This window comes from Onychomys torridus, chromosome X, assembly GCF_903995425.1.
Source record: "Onychomys torridus chromosome X, mOncTor1.1, whole genome shotgun sequence".
In the NCBI taxonomy this organism is placed as follows: Eukaryota; Metazoa; Chordata; class Mammalia; order Rodentia; family Cricetidae; genus Onychomys; species Onychomys torridus.
In genome coordinates this window covers 68,578,329-68,601,170 of record NC_050466.1, presented here as the reverse complement: position 1 = coordinate 68,601,170, position 22,842 = coordinate 68,578,329, and positions in this window count along the sequence as shown.

Here is a 22,842-nt window from a genome sequence, read left to right as displayed (position 1 = left end):
CGCAGGGGCTTGGTGGAACCTGGAGAGAAGCTCTCCAACTACAAATGGCGCCCAATGTGTTTGCAAGAGTTTCCACCTAAAACCTGAGAAAAAAGATTCTAAAACGGAGCTAAAAACAGCTTCCTAGTTGTCTCTCTCAAGTTAGTGGCAGCCTGCCGGTTTGAGCTACTATGGTGGGTTCCTGGAGTGTGCGTCTGACCTGCAGTGTGGTGGGAATGAGGAGTCTACAAACGACACTTTACTCTGCTGCGTGGTGGATTTAGCCTTTGCTAGTTAAAACAAAAAAGTTTCTGGGCTATGCGCTGCTTTGATAGAACTGCTTCTGATAGTTGATGGTACACATGGCTCCAGACCCAGAGCTGGCGGTAAACTGTACCACCGCCATGTTGGGAAGTTGAGGTGGGCGGAGCCAGCAGCCACAGAGGTGTTTCAATCTTACAAAGATGCATATTACACAGAGAATCTGGTTTGTGCTGTCTTTGGGATTTTTAACTACAGAAAAAGATTTGATTGTAAAAGCTATTGAGTTAAACAAATATATAAATTTTAAAGGTACCTTGACTTCAAAATTTAAATATAAGGATATGTTGCGTTGGAAAAGAGTCTCTGCTTTTGTTTCCACAGAAAGCCAGAGGCTATGGATATGTTCCAGATTAAGATAGATCAGGTTTGATCGGCCAAGACCACCTGAAAGGTCTCTGATGACACCATGGCCCAGATGATCCAACATCCAGAATGGTTTCAAGGCAACTGGCTCAGAGGTTCACCCTCACGGACTACTCCATAGTCTTAAAATTTTCTTTGTGTCCCCATAAGATACAGCGCCCCCCTCCAGCAGGAAGTAGTAAGAAAAACTACGCCCAATTTCCCAAAATTATCAAGCTGGCTTTGGAGATGGAATTGGCTCACTTCTTCTCTAAACCCAGGCATATTGTTAAAAGAAAAGGTTAAGAGATTCTTGTGTCCCAAATCAGAAGAGCCTTCTGGTGTGGGACAGAGAAAAACCAATATTTTATTTAAAACTGGTTGATTATAAATGCAATCTCTTTCTAAAGATAAAAAGGGGATACGCTGTGAAGAGACACCATGACCACGGCAACTCTTATAAAGGAAAATATTTAATTGTGCTGACTTGCTTACAGTTCAGAAGTTTATTACATTATTGTCATGAAGCAAGGCAGCATTCAAGCAGACATGGTGCATGGAGAAGGAGCTTAAAGTTCTACATCTTGACTCATAGGCAACAGGAAATGGTCTGTCTCATTAGGCATTACATAAGGATTTATGATACCTCAAAGCCCACCTCCACAGTGACACACTTCTTCCAACAAGGCCACACCTACTCCAACAAGGACACACCTGCTAATAGTGCCACTCCCACTGGGGGCCAGTTTCTTTCAAATCACCACACTCTGAAAGAGCTATTCAATCCTATACAACATCACATGTTTCTTATTGTCACCAGTAACAAGGATGAAAATCAAGCCACTTTCTTTGTGACATAGATTTGAGTGTTGACTTTTCCTAAAAGAAAATATTTCTATATTTTAGCCCTTGGCCATTGTTATTAAGGTTCTGTCAAGGGGGAGGTGAAGCCCCAACTCTACACAAAGAAATACAGTCAATTATAAAGCTGGGATGGGAGAAGTATCAGCCTCAGGAAATAACATACCAGTTAGTTATCCAATATTAAATGGTTAGCTCTGAAAACTTATATTCAAGTAATATTATATGGGCTAAGTAGGTTATATTTAGGAATATATGTATAAAATATATGTATATGTATATATATGCAAAAACAATTAATGAAAAAATAAATCATGAATTTGAAAGAGATTGAGAGGGTTTGAGATACAAGGGTTTGGAGGGAGAAAAGAGAAGAAGCATTGTAATTAAATTAAAATTATAAAAATAACCAAAAAAGAGGAGATGAAATAAAATACTTTTTAATTGAAGGATGGACAATGATTCCTTCAAATTTTACATAATTTGAAAAGTAACATTGGTTAACATAATTATGTTATAGTTAACATAGGAAACATAATGAAAAATGCCTATAAATGTAAAGCTACATTTATGTGTAGCTCTAAGATTTTTGTCATGTTATTTTATATTTATTTAAATGTTCCTTTTAGGGCTTGGGACTGTACATCATTAGAATGGTGCATAACTAGCATGTGTGAGTCACTGGGTTCTAACCACACCATAAGAAAGAAATAAGTAAATAAATACACTTATTTTTGGTGACAGGATTGAGGAGTTTGATTGCTAATAATCAGGTATTTATTACCTAAAATCTTTTTCTCTCTGTGTGTGGTCATATTTGCATGTGGGATTTAATGTCTATTATTATACAACTTAAATTTTTATCATGTGTTTGTATGTGTGGGTGTACTTGTGGGTGCAAGTGTGTGTGTGTTTGTGTGTGTGTATGTGTGTGTGTGTGTGTGTGTGTGTAGGAGCATGTATTAACCCTGGTTTTTCCTTAGGAGCTGTCCCTAGAGGCTTCCATTGGGATCTGGGATTTTCTAAGTCAGCTAGCCTGGTTAGTCAAGAGCTCCAAGGATCCATCCACCTGTCTCTACCTCCCCACTGGGATTAGAGGCTTGCACTACCATAACCAGCATTTTATGTAGATGTTCAGGATAAATCTTAGTTCCTTACATTTGCAAAACAAGTACTTCACTAACTGATATATCTTCCTGGTCTCTTTAATGGACATATTATGTTGTAAATTTATACCAAAAACATCTCAAATCATTTTAATCTGGCTGCATACATTCTACACTGGATTTTTATCTAAATACAAAGAGAACCAAACACACAATGCAAACTCCTGCCCTTCTGCTTTGTTTGCAGTGACACCAATTCTACAGATACAAGCTATAACTGCCTGATATTATCTGCTATGTAGTTTGGAGATTTCACCCTGCAGGGTCACAGTTACGCTAATAACAGAAGCAAGACACTTTGATGACTTGGGGAAGAGAAGAGCCCAGGATTTAGAGAGTAGGGTAAATTGGAGAATGAAAAGTAGCTAAGTGTTGCAGCTATTGTGATCAACTTGGAAAGAAAGATTAAGTAGCTATGTCCCATTTTCTTTAAGTTGAGTAGTAAGAGGTAGAATTTAGGCACCCTCTAAATTACCTTGTCAGTCATAGTGAAGCCAATAAATTACCTTGTCAGTCACAATGAAGCTGATTACAATGGGTGAACAGTTGCCTGGATTCTTTGCATGCCTGACAACAGCAGATGAATGGGCTCCAACCCCACAATAACTTTTGTTGGGAGATTGTTCCCATGGCTCTGCATGGGAGCAGAGGAGTGATTGCAAACACTGTCTTTGGGTGACCAAGTTATGGGTGGTACCAGTTGGACAGCTGAAAGCAGCGTGCTTACAGTTCTGTGAGCACAGCTTTCAACAATTCCTACATTCAACATGATGGCTATCAAGTTCTGTTCCAGTCCCATGAGCAGACAAGAAGAGAACTTCGTACCTGAGAACATCATGACTTCCTTCCATGGTGGACTTAGTTTTATATTAGAGATTTACAAGTTTGGTTGAAGCATATTTGTAGTATTAAAACCAATTAGTTATAAAGTACTTGTATCTTTAAATCTGGTTTATTGAGCAAATGAATGCTCTTCTAACAGAGGTTGGGCCTTTTAGTTTCTGTAGGATTTTCATCTATCATTAGTTGTAGAGAGGCTTTTTACATGAGGAATTCTGCAGATAAGAAGAGATGTGCAGGCCTCAATTTACCATCCTTGGCAACACAGAGTGGTGAGAATTGAGGTCCACCAAGTGGAAGGTGATGTTTTTGCCAGAGGAGCATCATTCTGGAGCCCCACAGGTATTGGTATTACACAGTTCTGGAGAGAACAGCTTTGTCTGTGGATTCAAAAGGCTCTGAACCCTGGAAGAGTACCTGTCAATCCACTGAAATCCTGCCCCTCTGAAGACTTTTAGGGACACATTTCCAAGTGACTGTCAACACGAGCCTTTCCCCAATGATCTCCCGTGATTGCATTTAATTCTTTTTCCAAGTAAATCAACTCCCTGGAACGTTTATGTAAGCATGTTGCTCAGCACATTTATTACCCAGCAGTTTGCTTACCTGGAAAATGCCTCTTCATTCATTCTTTATGAAACTGATAGTGACATAAATAGCCCTCTTGGGAACTTTCACGCTTTCTGACTTTTGATGCCTGATGGCTAAGAGACCCACACAGCTCAATCAACAGAAGAGAAAACACAACACTAATGTTCCTTTCTACTGAATAGATCCTCCCAGCTGTTTGATTGAACTTTTCTATTTTACTTGTATTATATTTTATTTCAAACTCATACATTTGCAGGCTTTAAAAATTAAATATTAAAATGAGTAATTTTCTACCAAAAAATTGTTAGCATATCCTGTGTTGGATCCTCACCCTCATGGTGATGTTATTGGAAGGGGGGGGCTCTGTGAGATGATGTCATGAGGGTGGACCCTCATAAATGGAATGCATGTCCTTATCAAAGAGACCCAGAGAGCCCCTTGCCCCAAGTACCCTGTGGAGACACATGGATAAAGTTCATTTGTGATTCAGGAAACAGCCCTCACAATACATTAAAACTTCTATGCTTTGACTTGGATTGCCAGTCTTCTGTAGCAGGAAGCTTAAAAGTTCTTATTAACAAAATTAAACCTGAAGCCAGTTATTGGGGTGAATGCTGGAAGATCAGAGAGACAGAACAAGCCGCAGCTTCCTCACCTCACCAGTTCCTCAGCTGGTCTTGTTTCCTCAGACTGCAAGCTTCTGAGTCCTTATCCAAATGAATCTCAGCTGAACTGTGCTGCTAGAATCCTAAAAGCTTAACCAGTCAAATGCTAAACCAGCCAAATGCTGCTAGTTTCTGGTCCTCACGCCTTATATATCTTTCTCTTTCTGCCGTCACTCCCTGGGATTAAAGGCGTGTGTCTCCATGCTGGTTGTATCCTTGAACACACAGAAATCGCCTAGCTCTGCCTCCCAAATGCTGGGATTAAAGGTGTGCACCACCACCACACAGCTTCTGCTATGGCTTGTTCTGACCCATTTTCTAGCCACCATTTTTGGCTCTGTATCTAGTGGTGTCTGTTCTCTGACCCCAGATAAATTTATTAGGGTGCACAATGTTTTTGGGAACATAATACCACCACAGTCTCAAGGACCATCTGCAACCATTAACTATTGTTTGTAAGTCATGAAGTTTATGGAGTTATTTTAGAGCAGTCTGAATGGTCTAATGTCTCTTTATTAACTTCGTTTCCTTTCCATTGTGTACCAAGTATCTACCTCCTTTATACACACTATATGCAGATCTACAAATACATGCCATATACAAACACACACACAGAACCAAGACACACTGACCAACAGGAACAAGTCAGCAGAGGACAAAGCAGTTATTTTTAATGAAGACTCATCAGACAAAATTTGATTACCTTCTCTTGGCAACTGAAGGTTACTTCCATTAGCTGAGTTAGAGAATCATTTTAAAGCAAAAGCAAAAGAAAATCAATCTTAGCTGACAAGACTTCATGTTTTTTGGAGAGTAAAAATTCTATTTCCATCTTATGAGATAAAGTACATTTAATGTAGCAAATCATATGTATGTTATAACTAAACCCTAATTGTGTCTTCCTTTGACTATCATTATGTAACTTTGATATGTGGTCATTTGTTTGGGTTGCAGTATTATAAAATTCTTAACATTTTATTAACATTTAAAAATAAGACTATTGGTCTGGGAACTCATTTGGTAGAGTGCCTCTCTAGTGTGCATGCTGCACTTGCTTCAGTTCCCAGTACTTGAAAGATGGAGTCAGGATTATTGGAACTTCAAAGCCTGCCTGAGCTACATAGTGAGTTTGAGGCCAGCATGAAACCCTTTCTCAAAAAGTATTGCACATAGGAGCCTGGGCGTGGGGTGGGTGGTGGCTGACAGAGTAAAGTCCCTACAGTGCAAACATGAGTACCTGAGTTCATGTCCCCAGAACTCGTGAAAAAGTTGGCCATGGCAGCTCATGTCTAGTGGTACAGGCAGAGACAGGCAGTTCCTCAGAGCTCCCTGGCCATCTATTTGAGCTGATGGGTTCACTGACAGATGCTGGCTCAAAAATACAGCATAGTGTGATAGAAGAGGACCTGGTGGTGTCCTCCAGCCTCCATATGTGCTACCACACACTTGGACATGTACCTGCATGCACACTGGTATATGTATACATAGAAATGAACACACATGCAAATATTATACATTTAAAAATAAACTGTCAGCTATTCTTGAAGAACTGGAAAAATTGATGTTCTAGAGTTGCATATACAATGTATACCATCCTGCGAACACTGCAAACATGCTTCTGCAATTATCACTTAATTCATACCAGGTGTCTCTGTGAAGGTGCACCTGCTGTCAAATGTTTAAGTCTATAGTCCCTGATTTATGTATGGGGAACCCGAGTGTACCAACAAGTGCATAGGGCCGAATTGCTCCTCTAGTCTCTTGCCGGTATGCACAAACACTGAACTGTGATGAAACCATGGGAATTTAAACATCACCTGCTTTATCAAAAGATGTGTAAATCCATATGCCCTGCTTACATTCTCCCTTCCTTGTCTACTTTTGTATTACAGAGATGTAGCTGTTAGCACATGCTTCCTAGTACATGCTGAATTTCTGTTAACTGCTCCACAGTTAATGAAAACTCCCCTCTTTCATGTGTTCAGATAAAAGCCTGGCATCAATTTCTATTGACCACATTAGTGCTTAAACAAAGCCAGGAATGAATCTACCCTGTGTAGCTCCACTATGTCAGACAGAGGCAGTGTGTGGGCAGTGCCCTAGGGTAGTGCATGATGGGAAGGTAATACATAGTGATGCTGCAATGTAACATGACAAATAGCAGGACAGTGGTGATGCAAACCTTTAAAGCCCAGCACATGGGAGACAGAAGCAGGGGTGTTTCTGTGAGTTCAAGGCCAACTAGGTCTACAGAGTGAGTTCCAGGACAGTCAGGTCTACACAGTGAATCTTGTCTCAAAAAAAACCAAACCAAACCAAACCAAACCAAACCAACCAACCAACCAAACAAACAACCAAACAGAAAAACAAAACATGACAAATACCTTCTGTCACTGTGACAAAATAGCTTAGCAAAGCAACCTAACTGAGGAAATATTTGTTTTAGTTCATGGTATTAGAGATCTCAGGCCATGATTACTCAGCTCCATTGCTTGTGGAAAGACATGTGAAAAGGCATGTGGAAAGGCAGAGCATAAAGATGGAATGGGCATGGTACAGCTCACTTCCTGGGGACCAGAAAAGAGAGAGCCACAGAGAGAAAGGGAAAAGAAACAAGGTAGATTTAAAAGGCACCTCTAAATACCCCCTTCCTCTATGTAGGCCCCACTGCCTAAAGTGCTTTTCATCTCCTAGTAATGCCATCATTATCAGACAGCAAACCTTTATCCAGGGCTTTTGGGGACACTTCAGAGCTAAACCATGGGAACATTGGAAAGTGAGAGTGAGAATAAGAGTGAGGGGAGAGAAGAGCTAAGGGAGAGGAGGGAGAGTGGGTGGAGGGAATGAGACACACAGAGATTAATTACTCATGAGCTAACAGAGAGAGAAGAGAGAAGGATGGGTGGAGGAAGTGAAGGAAAAAGAGAAAGGATGGACAGAGGGAGTGAGGGGAGAGGATGGATGGATGGAACAAATGAGACACAAAGAACAAAGGTACTCATGAGATAACAGAGGAGGGAGAAACGTGAATGGAGGGAGTGAGGTGGAGGAGAGAGAATGGATGGGGGAGTGAGGCACATAGAGAACAAAGGTACTCATGAGATAGCAGAGAAAGGTGAGAAGAGGGAGGGGGAGAAGTGTAGATGAGGAGAAGAAGAGAGAGAATATGAATGACCATTTATAACCAAGCCACATCTAAGTTACTCTCTCTGTGTTATCACCATGGATCCATTCATGAAGCCAGAAGCCATATGGCTTAATTAGTTATTAAGAGTTCCATATCCCAATAACATAATGATGGCGATAAAATTCCCTGTAGTTTTCTATGAAATATTTAACCCTTATCATAAACATAGATAACCCAAAGTGCTTTGTGTATGAAAAGCATCTAGTACTAAGTTGCACATGCCTTGTGTCATAAACATTTAAAACACAGAATCCTGATTCACTCCAGAGACAGAGAACTCATCTTCATATATCTTTATAAATAAAATGACTATCTGCTCTACTAGCAGAGGAGATGGAATTCAAAAGACCCTGAAGTAAATGCAGGTATACAGCAGTAACTGAACTGTGATTTCTAAACAGCTCTACTTTGTTCTCTCAAGTGTTGCCTCAAGGTTCAGTCCAGTGAACTATGTGATATAAAAGAAGACAAGGAAAAGAAATTTCCTTTCACAAACTAGGAAAAGACATCCATACAGCTTATAAACACCTTCAGCAATGTAACAGGATACAAGATTAACTAAAAAAAAATCAGTAGCCCTCCTAAATACAAATGACAAACAGGCTGAGAAGGAAACCAGAGATACATCACCCTTTACAATAGCCACAAATGATATAAAATACCTTGGGGTAACTCTAACTAAACAAGCAAAGGACCTGTATGACAAGAACTTTAAGTCCCTGAAGAAAGAAATTGAAGAAGATGTCAGAAAATGGAAATATCTCCCATTCTCATGGATAGGCAGGATTAACATAGTAAAAATGGCAATCTTACCAAGAACAATCTACAGATTCAATGAAATCCCCATCAAAATACCAACACAGTTCTTCACAGACCTGGAAAGAACAATAATCAATTTCATATGGAAAAACAAAAATCCAGGATAGCCAAAAGAATCCTGTACAACAAAACAACTTCTGGAGTCATCACAATCCCTGACTTCAAGCTCTACTATAGAGCTACAGTAATAAAAACAGCTTGGTACTGGCATAAAAACCAACATGTGGACCAATGGAACCGAACTGAAGACCCCAACATTAATCCACACATCTATGAACTTATGATTTTTGACAAAAAAGCCAAAACTGTACAGTGGAAAAAAGAAAGCATTTTCAACAAATGGTGCTGGCATAACTGGATGTCAACATGTAGAAGACTGCATAGATCCATATATGTCACCGTGCACAAAACTCAAGTCCAAGTGGATCAAAGACCTCAACATAGATCCAGTTACTCTGAACCTGATAGAAGAGAAAGTAGGAATTATTCTTGAATGCATTGGTACTGGAGAACATAGAAGAAAACTTTCCCACCTTAAAGAATGAAATGCCTATGAAGATACAAGAAGCCTATAGAACACCAAACAGATTAGACCCCCCAAAAAAGTCCCCTCACCACATAATAATTAAACAACTAAACGTATAGAATAAAGAAAGACTATTAAGGGCAGCAAAGGAAAAAGGCTAAGTGACTTATAAAGGCAAACACATCAGAATAACACCCAATTTCTCAATGGAGACTTTGAAAGCCAGAAGGACCTGGACAGATATAATGCAGACACTAAGAAACCATGGATGCCAGCCTAGACTAATACACCCAGCAAAACTTTCAATCATCATAGATGGAGTGAACAAGACCTTCCAAGACAAAAATCAATCAAAAGAGATGATGAAGGACATTACATACTCATCACAGGAAAGATCCACCAAGATGAAGTCTCAATTCTCAACGTTTATGCCCCAAACACAAAGGAACCCACATATGTAAAAGAAACATTACTAAAGCTTAAATCACATATAAAACCCCACACATTAATAGTGGGAGACTTCAACACCCCACTTTCACCTCTGGACAGATCAGCCAAAGTGAAACTTAACAGAGACATAATAGTCTTAATTGATGTTATGGCTCAAATGGACTTAATCGACATCTACAGAACATTCCACCCAAACAAAAAAGAATATACCTTCTTCTCAGCACCCCATGGAACCTTCTCTAAAATCGACCACATACTTGGCCACAAAGCAAATATCAACAGATACAAAACAATTGGAATAACCTCCTGTGTTCTATTGGACCACCATGGTTTAAAGTTAGATTTTGACAACAGAAAAAAACTACAGAAATCCTACAATCTCTTGGAAACTGAATAATGCTCAACTGAATCACCAATGGGTTAAGGAAGAAATAAGGAAAGAAATTAAAGACTTCCTAGAGATCAATGAAAATGAATATACCACATACCCAAACTTATGGGACACTATGAAAGCAGTGCTAAGAGGGAAATTCATAGCACTAAATGCCCACATAAAGAAGCTGGAGAAATCTCACGCTAGTGACAGCACACCTGAAAGGCCTTGAACAGGAAGAAGCAAAGTCTCCCAGGAGGAACAGACGCCAGGAAATGATCAAATTGAGAGCTGAAATCAATAAAATAGAAATAAAGAGAACAATACAAAGGATTAATGAAACAAAGAGTTGGTTCTTTGAGAAGATCAACAAGATAGACAAGCCCTTATCCAAACTAACCGAAAGACAGAGAGAAAGCATCCAAATTAACAAAATCAGAAATGAAAAGGGGGACATAACAACAGACAATGAGGAAATCCAGAGAATCATCAGATCATACTTCAAAAACTTCTACTCAACAAAACTGGAAAATCTAAAAGAAATGGATAATTTTCTGGATAGGTACCACATACCTAAGTTAAATCAAGACCAGATAACCCATTTAAATAGTCCCATAACCCCTAAGGAAATAGAATCAGTCATTAAGTCTCCCAACCAAAAAAAGCCCAGGACCAGACGGTTTCACTGTAGAGTTCTACCAGATCTTCAAAGAAGACTTAATACCAATACTCTTTAAATTGTTCCACACAATAGAAACAGAAGGTATATTATCAAACTCCTTCTATGAGGCTACAATTACCCTGATTCCTAAACCAAACAAAGATGCAACAAAGAAAAAGTACTACAGACAGATCTCCCTCATGAACATTGATGCAAAAATACTCAATAAAGAATACTGGCAAGCAGACTCCAAGAACACATCAAAGCAATTATCCACCATGATCAAGTAGGCTTCATCCCAGGGATGAAAGGATGGTTCAACATATGAAAGTCCATCAATGTAATACACCATATAAACAAACTCAAAGAAAAAAAACACATGATCATCTCACTGGATGCAGAAAAGGCATTTGACAAAATCCAACACCCCTTCATGATAGAGGTCTTGGAGCGATCAGGAATACAAGGAACATACCTAAACATAATAAAGGCAATCTACAGCAAGCCAACAGCCAACATCAAATTAAATGGAGAGAAACTCAAAGCAATACCACTAATATCAGGAACAAGGCAAGGCTGTCCCCTCTCCCCATACTTATTCAATATAGTACTTGAAGTTCTAGCCAGAGCTATAAGACAACATAAGGAGATTAAGGGGATACAAATTGGAAAGGAAGAAGTCAAGCTTTCCCTATTTGCAGATGACATGATAGTACACATGAGTGACCCCAAAAATTCAACCAAGGAACTGATACAGCTAATAAAAACCTTCAGCAACATAGCAGGATGCAAGATCAACTCAAAAAAATCAATAGCCCTCCTATATAAAATAGACAAGCAGGCTGAGAAGGAAATCAGAGATACATCACCCTTTACAATAGCCACAAATGATATAAAATACCTTGGGGTTAGTCTAACTAAGCATGTGAAGGATCTATATGACAAGAACTTTAAGTCCCTGAAAAAAGAAATTGAAGATGTTAGAAAATGGAAAGACCTCCCATGCTCATGGATAGGCAGGATTAACATAGTAAACATGGTGATCTTACCAAAAGAAATCTACAGATTCAACACAATCCCCATCAAATTACCAACACAATTCTTCACAGATCTGGAAAGAATAATACTCAACTTCATATGGAAAAATAAAAAAAAAACCCAGGATAGCCAAAAGAATCCTGTATAATAAAACATCCTCTGAAGGCATCACAATCCCCGATCTCAAGCCCTACTCTAGAGCTACAGCTTGGTACTGGCATAAAAACCAACATGTGGACCAATGGAATCGAATTGAAGACCCTGACATCAACCTGCACACCTATGAACATATAATATTTGACAAAGAGGCCAAAAATGTACAATGGAAAAAAGAAAGCCTCTTCAACAAGTGGTGCTGGCATAACTGGATGTCAATGTGTAGAAGGCTGCAAATAGATCCATATCTGTCACCATGCACAAAATTTAAGTCCAAGTGGATCAAAGACCTCAACATAAATCCAGTTACTCTTAACCTGATAGAAGAGAAAGTAGGAAGTACTCTTGAACGCATTGGCACTGGAGATCACTTTCTAAATATAACACCAGTAGCACAGACACTGAGAGACACAATCAATCAATGGGACCTGTTGAAACTGAGAAGCTTTTGTAGAGCAAAGGACATGGTCAACAAGACAAAGCGACAGCCTACAGAATGGGAAAAGATCTTCACCAACCCCACATCTGACAGAGGGCTGATATCTAGAATATATAAAGAACTCAAGAAATTAGACATCAAAATGCCCAACAGTCCAATTAAGAAATGGGCTATAGAACTAAACAGAGAATTCTCCACAGAGGAAGTTCAAATGTCTGAAAGTCATTTAAGGAATTGCTCATCATCCCTAATTATCTGGGAAATGCAAATCAAAATGACTCTGAGATACCACCTGACACCTGTCAGAATGGCTAAGATAAAAAAGACAGACAACAGCTTATGCTGGAGAGGATGTGGAGCAAGGTGAACTCTCCTCCACTGCTGGTGGGAATGCAAGCTTGTACAGCCACTTTGGAAATCAATATGGCACTTCCTTAGAAAATTTGGAATCCATCTCCCCCAAGACCCAGCTATACCCTTCTTGGGCATGTACCCAAATAATTCTCAATCATACCACAAGGACATTTGCTCAGCTATGTTCATATCAGCATTGTTTGTAATAGCCAGAACCTGGAAACAACCTAGATGCCCTTCAACTGAAGAATGGATAAAGAAAATGTGGTACATATACACAATGGAGTACTACTCAGCAGAGAAAAACAATGACATCATGAAGTTTGCAGGCAAATGGATGGAACTAGAAAAAAAATCATCCTGAGTGAGGTAACCCAGATTCAGAAAGACAAACATGGTATGTAGTCACTCATAAGTGGATACTAGATGTAAGGCAAAGGATAACCAGACTCCAACTCACAACTCCAGGGGGACTACCTAGTAAAGAGTATCCTGGGAAAGACACAGGTATTGCCCAGGGACAGAGAAATGGATGAGATCTACATGAGCAAACTGGGGGTGGCGTGGGTGTAATGGAGGGCAAGGGTCGGGGGAAAGAGAGTTTAGGGAAGCGGAAGGTACCAACTGATTCAGGAACAGTATGGGAGAATATGGATGGAGATATAATGATGAATGAAGACTCCAGGGAAATAGGAAGAAGCAGAGTGCTAGAGAGTTCCCCAGAAATCCACAAAGATACCTCCACTGTAGACTACTGGCAATGGTCGAGAGAGTGCCTGAGCTGACCTGCTCTTGTGATCAGATGGCTGAACACCCTGGCTGTCATGATAGAACTCTCATGCAGTGTCTGATGGAAGAGGATGCAAAGATCCACAGTCAAGCACCAGGTGGAGCTCTGCGACCCCAATTGGCATGAGAGAGGAGGGATTGTATGAGAGAGAGATATTGAGACCATGATTGGAAAAAGCACGGGGACAAGTAGCCAAACCAGAGGAAATGCATGAACTATGAACCAATGACTGAGGAGCCCCCATGGAACTGGACCAGGCCTTCTGGAAAAGTGAGACAGTTGATTAGCTTGTATTGTTCGGGAGGCACCCTGGCAGTGGGACCCGGACCTGTCCTTAGTTCATGAGCTGGCTTTTTGAAGCCTGGGGCCTATACTGGGATACTTTGCTTAGCCTTGGTGTAGGGAGGAGGGGACTGGACCTGCCTTGTCGGTTGAGTCTAATGGCTGGGCTGACCCCCCAGGGGAGACCTTGCCTTGGAGGAGTTGGGAAGGGGGATGCAATGTGGGGGAGGACTGGGGGGGGGGAGGAGGGTGGACGGAGGAATCCGTGACTGATATGTGAAATTAAGTTAATTAACCAACAACCACAGACTCTTCTCCGCACTTATGCCTTGGTGCATGTACCTTCCCCGCTAAAACCAATGTTAATGAAGAAGAAGAAGTGGTGCCAGAGGAAGAACCAGGGAGAGATGATGGGTTAGAAAAAATTACTTTGCATTACTCATCTATTCCTAGACATCAGTTGACCTCGTTTCAAACTATGGTTGCTTCATCTTCTCTACCACCACTTCTTTTTTCTAAAAATATTTAGAAGGCAATTCCATGAGATAAGCATTTAGTCCAACAACAGTAGTATGTTTGTCTCTATGGTTTTTATTATCTCCGTTCTCCACTCCCCTCTCCAATGCACCCATCTTGTGCAGGTCTTGTGGAGGTTACCATACCTTCTATGAGTTCAGGTGTACAGCAGCTGTGTCATATACTATAGACAGTATTTCACATTACTTCTCCCCTCCCTCAGACTCTTTCTGCCCTGTGTTTCATGATGTTTCTTGAGCCCTGGGGTTGGAGAATGGTTGATATAGATAACCCTATCTATGGTTGATCACTCACAGTTGCTTATTCTTAGCACTTTGAACAGTGATTCATTTCAACATTAACCAGTAACCATGTAAGTAAGCAATTTGTCTGATCAAGGTTGAAAGAAGCACAAATCTATCTATCTATCTATCTATCTATCTATCTATCTATCCTTATCCTTCCCTCTATCATTTATCACACACACACACACACACACACACACACACACATATATATATATGTATACACACATATATATGTATACACACACACACACACACACACACACACACACACACACACACATATATATATGTATGTATGTATATGACAACATGACCATTCAGCCTATGACCTCCCAAACCATGGGGTTTAACCATGTTTACAGTGCCAGGCTTGAATTAATTTCTGCAGAGCATGGCTCAAATCTAATCAAGAGAGTGGTTGGTTAGCCCCTGTGGTGATGTGAAAGAAAATGGCCCCCAAGTGAGTGGCACTATTTGGAAGTGTGGCTTTGTTTGGGTAGGTATGGCCTTGTTGCAGGAAGTGTGTAACTGTGGAGTCTGGCTTTGAGATCTCATATATGCTCATGATACCACCTAGTATCACAGCCCATTTCCTGTCGCCTTCGGATGAAGATGCAGCCAGCACCATGTCTGCCTACATGACACCATGTCCTGCCTTGATAATAATGGACTGAACCTCTGAAAATGTAAGCTACTCCAATGAAATGCTTTTCCTTTATAAGAGTTGCTATGGTCATGATAGCTCTTCACAGCAACAGAAACCCTAATTAGACACCTCCATAGTCTTCACTATTGTACCAATGTGTACATAGCAGCTGGCAGGTCAGTATTATATCATAGTGGATCTACCGCTGGGTAAGGTCATTGATATCTTTTGTCTCCCAGCAGCCTGCATAACACCTTCTGATACTATGAAAGATAGCCAGCAGGGAGGAAGTTTTCTGTTTAGTTCAAGGCTGATTTGTCTGTGTATTCAGCAATAGAGTCTTACTGTCTAGTTGTGATGGGTGTGTGATGGGGGATTTCTTTCCAGTGATATTACTGAGTGAAAAACTTAGAACTTCTCTGTAGGGGAGGTTAAGGAACCAAAATATTATAGAAAGTAAAATTTTGTGGGGCATCAAGATGATTTTGTCAGGTCCAAATAGCAAAGATTTCAAGATGTCCCATTCCCTATGAATGCAGATGTGGACTGAAGCTCAGTGATGTTTGGAATGACTGGTGCTTGCTAGAACTCTGACATAATGGAGGAACGGATCCAAAATGATGTCTTTTTTTTATATATATGTAAAAGATCAAAAGGAGGCACTAATGGGAAACTAGTCTACACATCTAGAATCACCACTGCAGTTGTAAGTTCATCCTTCCCTCTGCCTCTTGTGGAGATCACTAATGCATGACAAACATGAGTCCCTCAGGCTTTCTCTTTCTTCACAGTGCTACAAAAGCAGTGGGATGCAACAAAATGCCCAGAAGCAAGGTGATTGCAGACTGGCGGGGAAATATGGATGGTCTGGAAAATTGCCTTTGGATGATTGTGTATGACCTCCATGTGTAAAGAGACCTTGCGAGCTATAAAGCAGCATTAAGATGCTAACCATTACAGGGAGTTGCATGCTTATCAAAATTTTTCTGCTTGAAGTGGTGAGTACTGTGAGCTGAGAGATGGCTCAGCTTTTAAGAGTGTTTTCTGCTCTTGTAAAATACCTAGGATCTATTTCTGGAACCCACACAGAGACTCACAATCACCTATAATTCTAGCTCCAGGGGATCTTATACCTTCTTTTGGCCTCCACGAGCACCAGGTATATATGTAGTGCAGCTAGTACATGGCATATGCAGGCAAACAGCCACACACGTAAAATCATAAATAAACAAATCTTTAAAGTAGCTGGTTTGGAAAGGCATCCTCTGTTATGTAGAGAGTTGGGATTTCATGAAAATGCCTTAAGCTTATACAAGATTGTGACTATATCCTGAGAACTTAGGCTATATGTAGTCAGCTGATTGAAATTTTCTAGAACCTCTCTCTGCACAGGCCATTCCCTTTTCTACTTGCTGTGACTTGGATAAGTATTTCCCAAAGCCTGTATGTTGAAGATTAGGTCATCAGCCTGTCTAGTTATTAGGAGGTCACAGAACCTTTAAGAGATAGGGCATAGTGGGAGGAAGTTAACTCATGTGTCATGCTGAAGGAAAGGTGTGTTGGTAAAAGAGATTCAGGCTTTTCTTTGTTTCTTGGCTTTCATGAAGTGAACAGCTGGCTCTACCACACATTTTCCACTATGGTGAATCATCTCTGCACAGAGTCAGAAGCAATAGGGTCAACAATGAGCTGGATACTGTGAATTAGGAGCGAAAACAAATCCTTCTTTATAAGCTGTTCAACTAAGGTCTTTCATTATAGCAATGGAAATATATGCCTGAAGCTGTATCCATAGCTCCACCCCAACTTTTAACTTAGCATCTCCTCATCTTTTCCAAAACTCACCGATAAAACAAGACAACAAAACACGTGCTGGAGACATGACTGAGCAGTTAAGACTATGTGCTACTTTTCCAGAGGTTTGGAATTGGTCCTCAGTACCCATATCAGATGGCTTATGACCACCTATACTCAGCTACAGGAGATGCAACATCAATTTCTGGCCTCTGTAGGTACCTACACACATGTGTATACACTCATACACACACAGAATTAAAAATACAATTTTTAAATTAATTAAAATAAAAACACAAAATATACTGTTATATATAAAATGTCTATATCCTAGAACTCTGCTGTGAATTGTAAAAATTATTTTCCAAATGTCTTTCCTAAATAATCACATTTCTTCCATACAATGATATTTATAGCTTCTTCTCACCAGAACATTTGTTGCTTGTCTCTTGGTCACGGGTTGATATACTATTATTTTTAATTTTTATTTCATCTCTATGGGTATTTTGCCTGCATATATTTATGTGCATCATATGTGTGCTTGGTGCCTGTGAATGCCAGCAGAGGGAATTGGATCTCCAGCTGCCAGCTGGCTCCCCTGGTAGTTGAGTTACAAATAGTTATGAGCAGCCATGTGGGTGTTGGGAATTGAACTTGGGTCCTCTGAAAGAGCAACCAGTTCTCTTAAGCACTCAGCCATATCTCTAGCCCCACATGAGTGTCTGAATATACATGTATACTACACAAGAGCAGTATTCACACAGAAGCCAGAAGAGGGAGACAGATCCCCCTGGAACCACAGGTAGTTGTAAGATGCCATATGAATGCTGGGAACCAAAATCCATTCAAGTTCTCTGCAAGAATAACAGGTGCTCTTAACCACTGAGCTGTCTCACCAACAACCGATTCCACCCTCCTCACCATATTGGCTTGAATACTTCTTCCCTGAGGACTAGTTTTCATGGTACCAGAAGGTGTCATGAAAGCTTCCAGAGGAGGGAAGCAACCATCAGTCCTACCCAGCTATGACACCTATGACCTACAGTAGGGATCAGCTTTGCACACTAACCCAATGGTGCAGTAGCCATACACATATCTTGACAGTAACCAATTAATTAGACTTAAATCCCACTCAATAAGAGGGAAATCATACCTGGTACTAGAAACCTAGTCAATCATCCATAGTTAGTAAAGTCATGGATCTTGGAGAACCCATAACTGACTCTTTACTAAACCAGTGTAATTCTTAACTACCTTCTAAGTATTTATTCTTCTATATGCAGATAATTGTGGTCTTTACTCCTCGCTGAGGAAACTTCTCTTTGCAATAGACAGAGACTGCTACAGAAAACCACAACCAATCAAAATGTAGAGCTGTAGAGCACAGTCCCAATGGATACATCTACAAAACTCTCCAGCACTGAAGGCTCAGAGAACATTGCAGAAGAGGGGGAGATTGTAAGAACCAGAGATCAGGGAGTTTGCTATGAGATTGTGTCTCCTATTCATATCAGAAGGTACACATATAGAGTCTCACCAGCATGACTGCCTAAACATGAGCTGAACAAGGACAACAATAGATGTGCCAAAATGGATGAAGGGAAAGACCATGATGCCCGAAGCCTGCACAAAAAACTATAGGCAACTAAGGAATAATGCGAGTGGAAGATATAGTCTTCCTCAGGGAAGCGCACTCCAATTAGTTATCCAATACCAAATAATCATGTACAGGCAAGTTACATTATATAGACTGAGCAGCACACACACACACACACACACACACACACACACACACACACACACACTCCTCTTTGATAACTTTGAACTCTTGAATATATCTGTTTACTCACTAATGAAACCTAACTTTTAAGCTCTTTATCTCTGCCATATATGAGTGCAAGATATCAAAAGACAGATAAGACTGCAGTGAAGGTCAGTGTATTTCTCCATCATTCTTAAAGTATCAACTTAGTGAGCCTTCTAAAAATATGTTTTTATATGCACACACTACACACACACACACACACACACACACACACAGTACAATTAAAAACATCATATCAATAAAAAGTATGTCCTATAATATTTTTAGAAATTGAGTGAGTTTTGGGACTGGGGAGATGACTCATTCAGTGACATTAAGATCTCAGTTAAGCCTTTAGAATCAACACAGAAAAGCCAAATATTGAGACTCATGCTTGCAATCTGCTGAGGAGGTTAAGACAGGAGGGTACCTTAGCTTATGGGCTAGTTAGCCTGGCAGAATCAGCGAGTTGCAGTTTCAATGAGGTGGAGTGTGACTGAGGAAGATACTTGAAAATAACCTCTGGCCTCCATATGTATATGCACATGTGGAAACACATGAACATGTTCATCTACCCTCTCATGCACACACAAATGCACAAAAAAGAAAACAGAAGCCATTGGATCTGTTGTAGGGAATGGTGGTACACATGTATTTAATACCACATCCAGGAAGAAGTGCAGGATTCTGAGTTCCATACCAGCATGAAATACATAGCAAGTTCCTGTCTTAAACAAATAAATCCAAATTTAAGTTACTTGACTTTTTTAAAATTAATTTTTGAGACAAGGCCATGTCTTTTATCCTAGGCTGACCAGGAATTTACTATTTAGCCCTGACATAGTTCATGCCTCACACTCCTAAATCCTCAGATACTGGTTGTGTGCCACTATGCCTGGCCTCAAATGCCTATATCTTTTCCTACAAATGAAATTGAAGTTCTCAGCCTGTTCTGATAAACTAGAGGTTAATCACACTATTGCTGCACATATCCCCAAAAGGGTTTGACTCAGCTAGAATGTTTCAGCACAGATGGCCTGTTTCCCTCACCATGGTTATGGCTATGGTTCTGTATTCTGTCTCAGATGACCAAGTGAAAGTCATCGCTATCATCAGGTTGATGCTGTATCTGCCTGTTGGTATATGATTTCTGCATAGAGGTTTTTTTTTTTTTTAAACTGATGTTATTTTTCCAGACAGGGTTTCTCTATGTAACAGCCCTGGCTATCCTGGAACTCACTTTGTAGACCAGGCTGGCCTCAAACTCACTGAGATCCACCTGCCTCTACCTCCCAAGTGCTGGGATTAATGGTGTGCACCACCATACCTGGCCAAGACAATCACATATGATCTCATTTTAGCTTTTTTTTTTTTTTCCAAGACAGGGTTTCCCTGTGTAGCTCTGGCTATCCTGGAACTCACTCTATAGACCAAGCTGGTCTCAAACACAGAGATCCACCTGCCTCTGCCTCCCGAGTACTGGGATTAAAGGTGTGTGTCACCACCGCCCAGCCTGCATAGAGCATTTTAGAGGCCAGGTCAACTAGTCTTCATCTAAAGGTGGAAATGATAAATTAATGACAGGGCATCTCTTTGTCTGTGAATTATTTTATTTCCTTCAATGTTCTCTATTATCTTTCTATACTGTATATTCCCATATGTTCTTCAAAATAGCCATTGTATAGTACTCAGCACGATCGGTCAGTCTTCATTCTTTGCAGATTACGTATTTTCAAATTGTGAGTACAAATTCCTTTTCCTTATTCCTCAGCACCACCAGAGCAGTGTTTGCCATGCTTTGGTGGGAATTTATGTACATACACACAGTGGTGATAAATTTGAGTCACCCTTAGAGCATGTCTCCAGCTGATGTCCCAATAAGCCAACAGCTTATCTTTTTGATTCAGCCCTCCTGCTGTCAATAAGCATCCCTTTCATAATATATGCAGTGACACATCTTTTGAAGGATTTTGTAACTTGAAATGGTTGACATCCCAATGGCTGGGGAGCTAATAGGCCCAAGGGGTGAAACTACATGATTACATTGTTAAATGGATGATTAAAGAGGCAATTCCATGGAGTTTATCTGATAACCAAAGGGGTTTATTTTGGGTTAACTTACAACAAGCAAAAGGAAGTTGGTTCCAGGGTCCAGGAGGGGTGAGGCACAGTCGAACACGGTTCTCTGGAGAACTCTGCCTTGATCTGCAATACCAGCATCCAGCATCCAGGACCACAAGGTAGCCAAGAAAGTGAGCATGTATACATTCCAGGTCTTAAGGGGTCCCTCCTTAGCCATGCCCTGGGGGGGGGGGACAGGTAACTTGCAGTTACCTGCTGCCTGCTCGGGTGGTACTTTAGTGGTAAAGTGCAAACAACCACCCCTACAGACAATAGTATCAAACTGCCTTTGAAACTTTTATTTCTAGGTCCATCCATTAGAGCAGCTCTCAGTCCTCATCAGAGAAGTATCTTTGTTTTTGTTGATGGCTGTTAACTCAGAAACTCACAAGTGGTCAAAGTGCAGAGAATAATTAATGACATATGCTAAGTCACCAATGGAACATTATATTATTCTCTTTGCCACGGCTCAGGGGACATTGTAGAAGATGGGCAGAAAGATTGTGAAAGCCAGAGGTTGGGGAGGACAAGGCAAAATAGTATCTTCTGGACATGACAGGTCTGTGGCACTCATGAACTCACAACAGCTATGGTTGTCAAAACAAGACCTGTAGAAGACCAAGCCAATCAACATTCTAACATGGAGAGGGAAAAGGGTTCATGCATCAGCATCCATAGTTGAGAATCTATTGGTATTTGATGGCTTCTGGGGGGAGAGACCCAGTTTTCTTTAAGGGTGTGTCCTTTGGTAAGTAGACCATACTTTAACAAATGGTGCCACACCTATGAGTATATGAGCAGCACAAATTAGACTTGTAGGGCTACTAGAAACAGAGAGCAAGGATGCCAGAATGACTGAAGTCCTTGCTAAGATTGCTAAGTGCAAGAAGAAAGTCGGTTCTCACAGCAAATACAGGTTAGATAAGGTCTATCTAGGAGTGAGTCATAATGATGATGGGCAGGGGTACAATGTGAGGGAAATATTTCTCCTTGGAGCATTGCTAAGTCTATGTGTAGCAATTTATAGAGCTGTGGTGAATAACAAGAGTGGACTATATTTCTGTGATAGTGTAATTATTTATTTAGAGTAGCATTTTGATCATTCTTTCTCTCTTCCTTCTCACACTCCCTCACTTTCCTCCACCTCTTTCTTTCCTTCACCCTCTGTCCCTGTCCCTATGCCTCACACAAGAACTCCACGCCTAATTCTGTTAAATGTCTCTGGTCCACCTGTTCCCTCAGAACGATAGGAACAACCTTATCTTTGTCTCATGGCATCTTCCTTGAACCTTGTGTGCATGTACAATACACCTACCAACAGGCCTGTTTTTTAAGAAAACATCTTGGAAGATTCTGGAGATGGGTCCACAGGTAAGAGTGCTTTTTAAACAAGTTTTTGAGGACCCAAGTTCAGAGGCCTGAACCAATGCATAAAGCCAAGTATGGGTGCACACTTGTAATAACACTGTTCACAGAAGTAGGCATAGCTAAGATTAGTGGGGCTTGCTAGCTGCCAGGCTAGCTCCAGGTTCATTGAGAGAGCCTGTCTCAAGGGAATAAGGCAGAGGGTGGTATGTTTTCCTCTGACCTCTGCATATAGACACAGGCTCATATACTTGCATATATTTGTGCACATACATCACACCCACACACTGAATTCACACATACAGATACACTTACACACATACAAAAATTTAAAAAGATCTTGTAGTTTCTCTTTTTTAAATCCTCAGCTGAAGTTAAAAGCACACCTTTTAATTAGTATGTAGGAGACCTTATGCAATCAGACCTCACCCTCAGGATTATTTTC